Source organism: Alnus glutinosa, chromosome 14 (assembly GCF_958979055.1).
Source record: "Alnus glutinosa chromosome 14, dhAlnGlut1.1, whole genome shotgun sequence".
In the NCBI taxonomy this organism is placed as follows: Eukaryota; Viridiplantae; Streptophyta; class Magnoliopsida; order Fagales; family Betulaceae; genus Alnus; species Alnus glutinosa.
The window spans coordinates 24,258,477-24,269,991 of NC_084899.1; positions in this window are offsets into that span (position 1 = coordinate 24,258,477).

Consider the following 11,515-nt stretch of genomic DNA (forward strand, 5'->3'; position numbering starts at 1 on the left):
TTTATTTATTAATATCAATCTGGGCTAAGATATATAGGTGTCTTTGTTCCCTCCGTCCATAGTCCATACGTACCTTTTTCTTAAACAAGTCAAACTTCAAAGCGTGTTAATTTTGATATATACGAAGTGTACAGACTCACATGAGCTGGCTGTGTACGCATATATACAGTATACAGTATACACGGTATGATTTATTATCACCACAGGTAGTACAGGAGTTCCACTCACCTGGAGCTAAATTGTCACATAATAAATCAGTAATTATCTCAAATTACCATACTAACGCCTAGCATATCCGTCTTACCAATTGGATGTGGGACTGGGGAGGACGATTCTATAAATAAAGGCAATAACCCTGTGAACTTTGACTTCCCTTTCTTATTCACATTTCGTCGATTTGCCTTTTTATTCGCCTATTAACTTAAACATCAGAGATGATTCTTCCTCCGCTACCCGGACGAGCCACTCTAACGTATAACGTCTTCCTTGTATGGTATGTCGATTTGCCTTTTTGTGTGTGCGTGTTTATCACAGTTTCAAATTAGTAAGAAGAAACGTTGGTAGTTAATTTATTTGTTATTATTATTCTTTTGTTTTTCATGGTGCGATAAGAAAGGCTTGGACGATTCCAATACCCACCCTTAGGCAAGTTTTTATGGTTTCGCATAAAAAGGCAACTTTTAGGTAATATTGAAAGTAAATTTAGCAATATTTTTGGACTCGAAGCCGTCGGAGTGATTGACGTGCTAATGTCATTTTAATTACAATCAAATTTAATTATTTAATAAATAACGTGATAAGAATAGAACCAAAAAATTTTATGGGCAAAGGTGGGTAAAAAATTTTGTTGGTAGAAACCGGTAAGTTAATTTTTATTTTTAACCTTTCTTTATTTTATTTTATTTTATTTTATTATGAATTGAGGAGGGTATGGCCTATACCAGCAGGCAATAAATCTGTCCTGGACGTGATAAATGTTATGTGTATTTACAAATTAATGTGACATGTTACAGTGATTTTCACAATCAAATTTAATTCTTTAATGGTCGACGTAGTAATTACCGCATTATATAGCTTATTTCAAAAAGTATGTACTAAAAAAGTAAAAATTAGTGTTCCTAAAGCCGGAGTCTACACGGGCATTATTGCGTCCATTCACTGATTCACGCAAGTCAATAGCGCGCATACTGCCACGCGGAATAGCCACTACTGTGTCCGTCTCTTGCTGCACATGTAGGAATAGGTAGGTTCACATTTTGTATTCACACGTTGAATTTGGGTTGCTTTGAAATATGAGTATAAACTTATATATGTTAATTTTAATTTAATATATTTAAGTTAATGGGCTAGATTTTTTAATGTTAACATGTTAATTTCGTGTTGAGTTTGTGTCCGTTTTATAAGTCGTGTAAAAAACTGTTATCCATAAATGTCGTGTATCGAATTCAGGTCGTGTCGAATCATGGATATAACACTATATAAATTAATCTTAACTTGACTTATCTAATTAAATGAGTTAGATTCATGACTCCAACCCAATAGTAATTTCTTATTGTGTTGGTCAGTTATCAAAAAAGTTCTCACCGTAGAAAACCATATATAAAGCTTTGATACTAGATAAAGAGGTATGGACTACATATTGTATATTCACTATATTAAACTATATTACAGTACTCTCAATTTATAGAGTAAGTATGAGTAATGAACAAATAAACCTAAAGTTAGGGTGTGCACGGGAGGGGCGGGGCTAATTTTTGCCCTTTTTGCCCCCGTCCTGCACCCTTGCAGGTTGAGAATTTTTAACCCCAGAACCGCACGTTACAGAGTGAAATTGTATGTTGCGGGTACGTGCACGACAGGGGGTGCGGGGTGGGGCGGGTTTAATACCTAGAAGGTTATAAACATGAGAAACCAAATCCAGATTCAATACCTAGAAGGCTAGAAGCATGAGAAACCAAGCAACCAAACAAATCAACGAATTTCTCGATTCCTCAAGTTTTTCAGAAACCAAACAAATTATAAAAAATGATAGCAATAGAGAAACACCAACTTATGGACGAGGATGCAATCGCGGAGCCAAAACCGAAGGTCTTGAAGCGAGTGTCGACAATCTTCGGTCTCCTCGTCAACCCATATTTGGAACTTCATGACTTCCCCACAGCACTAGTGGAGCCAGCGAGGATGGGAACGATCGAGGGTCCAAGAGGAGGAGGGAGCTGGACTGAGGAGATGAGGATGACAAGATGAGAAGCGACTGAGAAAGACGAAGTGGAGAGGGTAGAGAGATGGGAAGAAGAAGAAGAATGGGAAAAATGATAAGCTTCTAGAGTGAGAAGAGATGCGGCACAAATCAGCAAATGCAATGGTTTAGGGTTTTTTAAGTTTATAGCTTGTGGGGCGTGGGGCGGGTCCCCGGGATTTTTTTAAACTCCAAACTCCAACCTGCAACCTGTCCCGCCCTGCATGGGTTGGAGAAAATCCAACTTGTACCCGCATAAACCCCTTTAAAACTGGTGTATTCAGGGCGAGGTGGGGGACGCGGGGCGGGGCGGGTGGGCGAGTTTTTGCCCACCCTTACCTAAAGTAGACCTAAACTAATTAAGGAAAAGACTAAACCCTATAGTAATATTGAATAAATGAGAATATTAAGTGATAATTAAATCTCTAAATTTGATTACACTCAAGCTTAAATAAAAATTATTATTATAAAGAAAATAAATCAACTTAATATATATATTTTAACATTCACGTCTACTAATAAAAATAAGAAATGATTGTTGTACAACTCTAACAACTTTTTTTTTTTTTCAATCATATCATTAAGAGTGCAACTTCTATTAGGTCTTGGCATAAAAGGGCTATTTTTTGCCCTCCAATAATAACATGCCACGTTAGTTTAGTACACCAGAACACATCAAAACACTATAGGCTGAAAACACCCGATCACACCAAATTCATGAAAAAAAAACTAAAGCTCCCTAACCCGTCAAATCTCGCCAGTCCTCCAGCCACAGAGATCTGGTCACATAGTCTCGGCGACCACAGGCGAGCCTCCAGATCCTCTTCCCCGCGACCTCCGGACACCGTCAACAGAGATCCAGCCTGAACCTCGTCCTCTCCCGAGATCTCTCCCTCTTGCCGACCATTCTCCCCTCTTGCCCCTCTTGTGGTTTTCGGTGATCAGATATGGTCGGCGATCACATTTAGTTCGGTGATTTGGGGCTCTTGGCATTCTGGTTCAACCGAAGATGGTGAACGACGATGTGGTCGGGGTCGAACCCGAATCGGCCACGTGGTGGCTCGGCTTCCACCTGGGCTACGCCGAGTTTGGTTGTTTGGGTCGGGGTTGGTGGTTGAGGCTGGGTTTCCGACGTGAAGATGCCCATCTCTCTCCCTTGATCTCTTCATTTCACTGCAAATAAATCAGGTGTTTTACTTCTATTTAATTTTCTTGCTCCAAGCTTATGTGTTAACTTTTAATTTCTGCCACGATGGAATTAAAGTTATCCCCTATCATTAAATAGGTTTGCTCATGTACTCTTTTTTTTTTCACTTGCGCATTGCCAACATCCATATAAATCCATGTCAAGCACTTTACTGGTAACTGGATATTGACCGATAGTTACACGTGAAAAACGTGGACTTTACCCCCCCCCCCCCCCCCCAAAAAAAAAAAAAGTGTAGAGAGAGATGGAGACTAGTGGGCACGGCCCGTTTGTTGGGCACACGGGTGTGTAACATGTTTACTAGTGGAGGCCTTTTTTTTCTTTTCTTTTTTTCCTTAGATAAGTAAGATTTGATTGAGGAAAAAAAAACATGGATAATGGACCAAAAGTTACTTGTCGGAAAAAGATAATCAGTATATTTTTATTTTTAAAGTAAATTGTGAGAATTACGTAAGATAAATGTGAATTTAATAAATTCGACTAAAATAATTTTTGCCAATTGACTTTGAAAGAAAATCTCTCCAGACAAACATGTTATAATTTAATAATGATTTTAAAAATTGTATCACATTTAAAAGATAAGAGAAAAATACATCAATGGAGTGTATAGCATTACTCCTATTATAAATAAGATCCTTTTTTTTTTTAAAGGAAAGTAGTGAATGACTTGGCCAACGGTTATTTGCAGAGAAAAAGACTTTCCACACGTTAATAGGGACGGACTTAAGGGGTTGACCAAGTTAAGAATTAAGCTCGCTGCTCCCTCTTAGGCTCTTAGCCTTGAGTAATGCTACACATCATCCTCTTGTCCACTTTTTATCCTCCCAAAATTGATGTGGCTCTTAAAATCACCATTGGATCAAAATTCAATAATGATCTATCATAAATTCAATGGTGATTTTAAGAACCACATCAAATTTGGGATGATAAAAGGAGGACAAGGGGATGATGTGTAGTATTACTCCTTAGCCTTAGCCCCTTCCCCCTTTGTCAAACATTTAGATGGAAATTAAACCGTAAAAGTCTCCATATAAATGTTTTGAAAAACTGGCCCTATAGCTGTCAAATTCAATTGATAATGTTATTTGGAATGTGACGCGCTTCAAGTTGTGAATACTGTGATATTCATATGCCACAATTGGAGTGAATATAGTCACCTTGTGGAGGATGGAGGATACACGAAGTGCTCAATGGAATGATATTGTGGTCCATCTATCATGTTACGCGAGATATTATTTAGATGAAAGAAATTCTTAATTGTATTTGTAATATTATTTTGTTCAAGCAACTTGCTATATCATGTTAATTATCAATGGGATAATTGTACCGTTGGTTCCTGTGGTATGTCATAATTATTTTTTACTCCCTATGGTTTAAAAAGTTCATGGGAAGTCTCTGTGGTAAGCAATAATTACAAATCGATCCCTAACGTCAAATTATGTTAAATTTTTTAACAGATTCCGTCAAATGCCACGTGTCGCCAATAAGATGGCGACACGTGTCCATCTTAATAAAAAATATAAATTTATTAAAAAATAAATAAATATACTTATTTTTTTAAAAAAAAAATTTAAAATTGAAATTTTTTTTAAAAAAAAAAAAAAAAGGCAGCAAGGGGTGGCCGGGGGTGGCGCGCAGCCACCCCCGCGCGCCACCCCTTGCTTCCCTTTTTTTCTTTTTTTCTTTTTTTTTTTAAAAAAATAAGTATTTTTTAATAAATTTATATTTTTTTATTAAGATGGACATGTGTCGCCATCTTATTGGCGACACGTGGCGCTGACGTATAGAGCTAACAGATTCCGTCAAAATGGTGGACGGAAAATCGACCCAGACAGTAAAACGTAATTATTGCATAGCATAGAGACCTCCCATGAACTTTTTAAACCATAGGGAGTGAAAAATAATTATGGCATACCACAAGGACCAATGTTGCAATTATCTCATTATCAATATTGAAATTGTGACTTTTCTTTTTTCTTTTTTTCTTTTTTCTTTTTTTAAAAAAAGCCAAACTATATATTGACTTTTAAGTCTCAATTCTTCTGTGGATTTTTGTTATACATGTTTATCTGTTTGTCTCAGTGTGATATTTTAATACAAGAATCTATAAAATAATAATATTTTATGTATAAATAGGTATAGCTTACGTAGGCCTTCTTTTTTCTTTAACAAAGAGTCGCCGTAGAGAGATTCAAATTGCAATGATTTTGATTTTTGAAACTCTAAAATTGACTTTAGTGTAATTAAAATTTTATATTATAATCTATATTTATATTGTAATTCGGAACTTAAACTAAAGTTTGTTTATTCTAATATTCTTTAAACATTTTTATACATTTATGTTATAATATTAATTAAATAATTTTCTATCGGTATAAATTTTATGATAAACTGTAATTTAATATAATATCAAATTAAAAATTCTCTTATTTTAATTAAATATTATTCATGGTTCTTATCGGCTTAAACTGCTTAGATAAATAGTAATTGAACAGCTTTTCAAATAGCTCCTCAAATTCAAATGATGTCACTTAGTTGTAAAATAAAGACCAAATGATGTCACTTAATTAATTGTAAAATAAAGACCAAAGCTACTAAATTGTTGACCTTTGAACTGTCAATTTCTTTGTCAAAATATGTGAGCTTCCTTTTTGGTGCTCTAGCTCGTGTAAAATGTATAGGGTTTGATTTTTTTGGCCAACGTACTTGTCACTTGTTCATGTCAATGTCATGGTCTGAAGTATGAAACATAACCATTGACTTTCCTATCTCAATAGTTTGTTCAAATTTGGGTGCCCCACAAGTTGCATGATTCGAAGACTTGTCGGTAAGATATATCCATGATCTTGCCCGTTGACCCCTCGTTCTACATGTGAAGCCGCCGTGTCGACCAAATGGGTTGACTTCCATTCACAGCCTGCCAACAAAACACTATCCGTCGTCGTTTGATGTACCTTTCAATCCACATGTCGTAGAAGTTAGAACACAAGCTTGTCCCATTCTTATTGCGGCGCCCATTGCTTCTACCCTTGTGTTTTGGCAAAGCATTCTTATTTTTTATTGTTTTTGAAATACAAAAAAATAAGAATTGATTAATGCGATATATATGTGAAAAGAATTTTGAATTTTTGTGAAAGAAAAGTCTTAAAAAAAAAAGAAAAAAGAGAGAGAAAAGGTTGCCAAAACTCTAAATTTTGGACCCACAATTTTTTTAACCTAAACCTAGTAGCATCGGTCGGCCTCTCTTGGGAGGGGAGCGATGGGGACCATTCCCTCCCATCTAAAAACCAAATAATGTTCTCAATGAGGTACGTGCGTGGGAAGGTTTGATAGTTTGGAAAAAAATAATGGTTTAGGGTAGGAAGCAAGACATCATTAAGTTACCCTAAAAAATAATGGTTTAAGAAGTAAGACGTACATCATCAAGTTATCTTAAAAATACATTTAACTTGTGCAAATTGTACTTGTAACATTTATGTTCTATATTGAAAAGATGAATATCACAATATGTAATTTAGTGCAAAGTGTACCAATCTTAATAAAAATAATCTAGCATTGAGTGCATGTTTCACTCACATTTACTTTACAAGTTGGACAGGAATTCTATGCAAAAAATTAGGTATTGTAGGGCTTGTAATGCCTCATTATTACCTCATGGCATGATGGTTCGTTACAGGTTCATTTGTAATGAACGGTTAGGATAGTACCGCATCATCTAAATTTAGAAAGAGTTAAGAAGTGGTGGAAAATAGATTGCTTTACCACCCCTAAAAATGCTTTGCTGGAGTGGCTGGCGACCCACATCAATGTCGATGTTTTGAGGGTGGTCGATCGGTCACCCCCATCAATTGTTTTGGGGGTGGTCAGTCACCCCCCGTCAGCCGCTTTGGTGGTGACAGCCACCCTAGGCAATAAAGGTAGTCCAGCCACCCCATCGGTTACTTTGAGAGTGACTGATCATCTACTTATACTCATTTTTCAATACTTTTTTATTTTATTTTTTTTTTAAAAAAAAAGAATTTTTTCACTATCCTTGCCATTTATTATAAACAAACGGTCAAAATATGAGGTATTGCTGAGAATCTTGATCGATCCCCATGAGTGTATAATAGACATTAGAGAGCAATAATAGAGGAGGCTAATAATTTAATCAATGAACAAATGGAATCAAACATAGCCTAAGTCAAAAGGTAACGGGGAATTAATTAATTAATTAAGCTTTAATTACTTTTATATATATATATATATGTTGGTAAGTTCAATGTCACATTATTGAACCAAAGACAATAAATAATAATATTAGAATGAGCGCAGTTCACACATTAAAGCTTTCACATGTCTTCGTGTGAAAATGAACTCGCTTGCATATATGCCGGCCTCAATTATTTAATCTATACATTTTTTATGATTAAGAATCATCTAAATCACACCAATTTTGAAATTGAAAGAAGTAAACAATTAAGCATTCTATGTTAGACCATAATCCAACAATAAGTCTGTATCTTATGGCATAAAATATATGATGATTAGATAGCTAACAACACGGCCCGTAAGATTTATTTATTTTTATTTTTTAATTACAAAAAATATTTGAGATATTACAATTTTTATTATAATCTATTAAAAAAATAACGTGGCAATCTACGTAGCACTACCACGTTAGTTACAATGAAATTTAATTGTGTAGTGGCCGACTAGGTAAGTGCCACGTAAACTTACAAGCTGACATGGCAATGAATGCGACATTGTTATCTATGTTAGCTACAATCACTTTTAATTGTTTAGTGGCTAATATGATAAGTGTTATGTGAACTTACAAGCTTATGTGACATTGACGGCCATGTCCGTCACAATCAAATTTTTTTTGTCTAGTGGCTGAAGTGATATGTGCTACGTGGACTGCCATGTCAAGTTATAAGGAACTTGTAGTAAAAATTATAGTATCCATAGCAACACTTTACTTTTATTAGCACAATTACTAAGGAAATGCTTGAGGTATTTCAGCTTTTATTAATTCCTTAATAACTAATTAATGTGCCAATTCATGTGGAACTGCCATATCACCCGTAATTAAATTTAATTATTTAGTGGTTAAAATGATAAGTATTGCGTGGATTTATAAACTTATGTGGCAGTTCATATGATAAGTGTCATGTGGACTGCCATATGATTTTGTAAAAGACTTGGGGCACGTTTGAACACATAATAACTATTTTATTTGAAAAAAAAAAACATAACTATTATTAAGAATGGAAGAAGCTGAAATTGAATAACTATTCATATTCATTAATTTAGTTTTTTTTCTTTCTTTTTTTTGAAGCAAATGATTTTATTGAAAATCAATGAGAATACTCTTGCTCAACAAGAACAATGCTCTGAATAGGGGAAGGATAGTCCTCCATCCAGACTATGTCCATAGAACTTGTCCATTGTTTAGCTAAACTTGCCTTGACAAATTCATTAATTTGGTTGGAACATTGGATTAGAATCTCGAATATGTATTGTAGTGTTTAGTGCACTGTAATACACTGGTAAATAGAATCATATTATAATTGAATTTTCTAAAACACATTTATAATATAATTATAATTTACATTTTTATGAACTCTTTTCTTTATTTTTTTAAAGATAAATATTTATGTTATGACTCTCTTTTTTTTTTTTTTTTTTTTCAATTATGTCACACGAGAATACCCAACATAATCAAATTCAAGCATGAATTTCCATCATGTTCAATTCTTATAATATATAGATATATATAGTCAAGGAACCTTGCAAGCATTGTAAAACATGCTATTTGATTATAAATATAATTAAACCACCCTCAAATAACTTAACACCAATTCTTAATTTAAAAAGTGAAACATAAATGCAAACTAAAATCAGCCGGTAAAGAGAATTCAACAAAAAAGAATACACTATTCGAGCGGAAGTGGCAGAAATTAAGTAGAGAACTTCCCTGATTTTTTAGAATTTTATTTAGAGAGAACTTCAAATAAGGGTATTGAACTTTCACTTTTTTTTTTTAGAGAACGTATCGGGACTTCAAAACGTCTCAATTTAGGGTATCAATTTTTCGAAAAGCTTCAATTAGGGGTCATTTGTTAAGATTTTCGGTTAAATACTGTCAAAATTCTCAAAATACCCATAATTTTTTAGGAAAAAAAATTTATAGGATTTAGGTGTTTGTTAGAATTTAACGAAATTTACAAAAATACCCGTGCCTGAATCTTTGAAATTTTTTGTAATTTCTTTTTAAAAAATAAATACATGAATATTTTTTAAAATTTTGACAGGATTTAACGAGAAATCCTAACGGATTACTCATAATTGAAACTTTTCGAAAAAAAATAAATACCCTAAATTGAAACGATTTGAAGTTCAGATACATTATCTCAAAAAAAAAAAAAGAAAAAAAAAAAAAAAAAGAAAGTGAAAATTCGATACCAAAGTGAGGTTATCCTATTTGCTTTGTTTTCCACCTCTACATAAATTCCTTCCAAATTTCTGTTCCTGCTTCAAAAACACATTATTTCACACTCGCCACCCTAATTTTAGATCTATTATATTATTTTCTCACTCTTATGAAGTGCTGTTTTGGGAATCAAGGAGGCTGAACGGTTTCCGTGTATGTGTTAGAATCTTCGAAAGCATAAATCTTGAAAAAGCAACCTTTGTAATCAGCTGCCGCAGGATATATACAAGGATAACAACAGGAAGAAGATTGAAACATGTAAAAAAAAAAAAAAAAAACCCACAATATATTTTCAGTAGTTTTTTCAACGGCCGGTAAAATTTAATTTTAAAATTTTTTATAAAAAAATAAAAATAAATAAATTTAGACTGTTAACAAAACTACAAAAAAAATGTGTTTTTTTTTTTTTTTTTTAACATCACCTAAGCAAAATCCTTAAAAATAGCATCTATCTTAAAGTTGCCGAAGGTGGAGAGAGATACCTCAAGGGCTATTCGAATAATAAATAAAATAATAATTATTCCATTTGAATGATTTATTTTGCATACCAAAAGCAAACATATATACTCTTGTCGTAATTAAAGTTAGATCACCTCTAACTTCACTTTCACTCCAATTAGTAATGGCATTTGAAGTTCTTTTGGTGGTAAAAAAATAATAGGAAAATAAAAAAAAAAAAGAAAAAAGAAAAAAGAAAAAAAAAGATACCATTTGGAGAATATATAGGAATACTTTTTAACTTTTCCTACGATTGAAAGGCCAAATCTTGTTGATAGATCGAGTCGCAGCGTTTAGTATAAACTGCTTAAGAAATTTATTGGGGGAAACCCATTATTTTAAAATATTGGCAAGTGTTGAAATGCAATCGAAGGGTCAAGGTTCGACGACGTCACACGTGGCTTTATCATTATTATTATTTATTAATTTATTTTTATGACGACCATCTATCATGATATTCCCAACATGGAAAAATAAATAATTAAATAGACAAAGTTGGGAAACTAATGGAGTATATTGTTTTATAAAAACAAAAGTAGGGGAAAAGAAAAAAACCAAGGGTGTTAAGTTGTAGTCTTCGAATCGCCCCATCAGACAAGATAGCCAACTGAGGATGGCCGAAATTAACGAACATTCATTTTAAATCAACCATTCAAATAAGTTATTTAATTAAGTGTGTCGGGTTAGAATTGATTTATATAGTCTTATACACAACATTTAGAGCTTTCAATTTTTGACACACCTTGTGAAATTTGTTGATTAAGGCTGAGAGATACGACTCATTTAATTAAATGGGTTGAGTTAAAATTGACATATTTAATCTTATATCTATGCTTCGACATTACTCAAACCCGACATGTGAATACTAATCAAGAGTAATACAAGAAGAACTTCTAGCATTATATGAGAATGCTTTTAAAATTATCATTAGACTTACGATTAATTACTATTAAATTTTAATCAAATGATAATTTGAAAATGACTCTTCGAATTATTCAATCAAGAACAACCCCTACTCGTAGGGGAGAAATCATAACGTTTGTTAGTCATCCCTTCAAAGTGGCCCAATTCTAAAGGCAAATAAATTGCAAAAAAA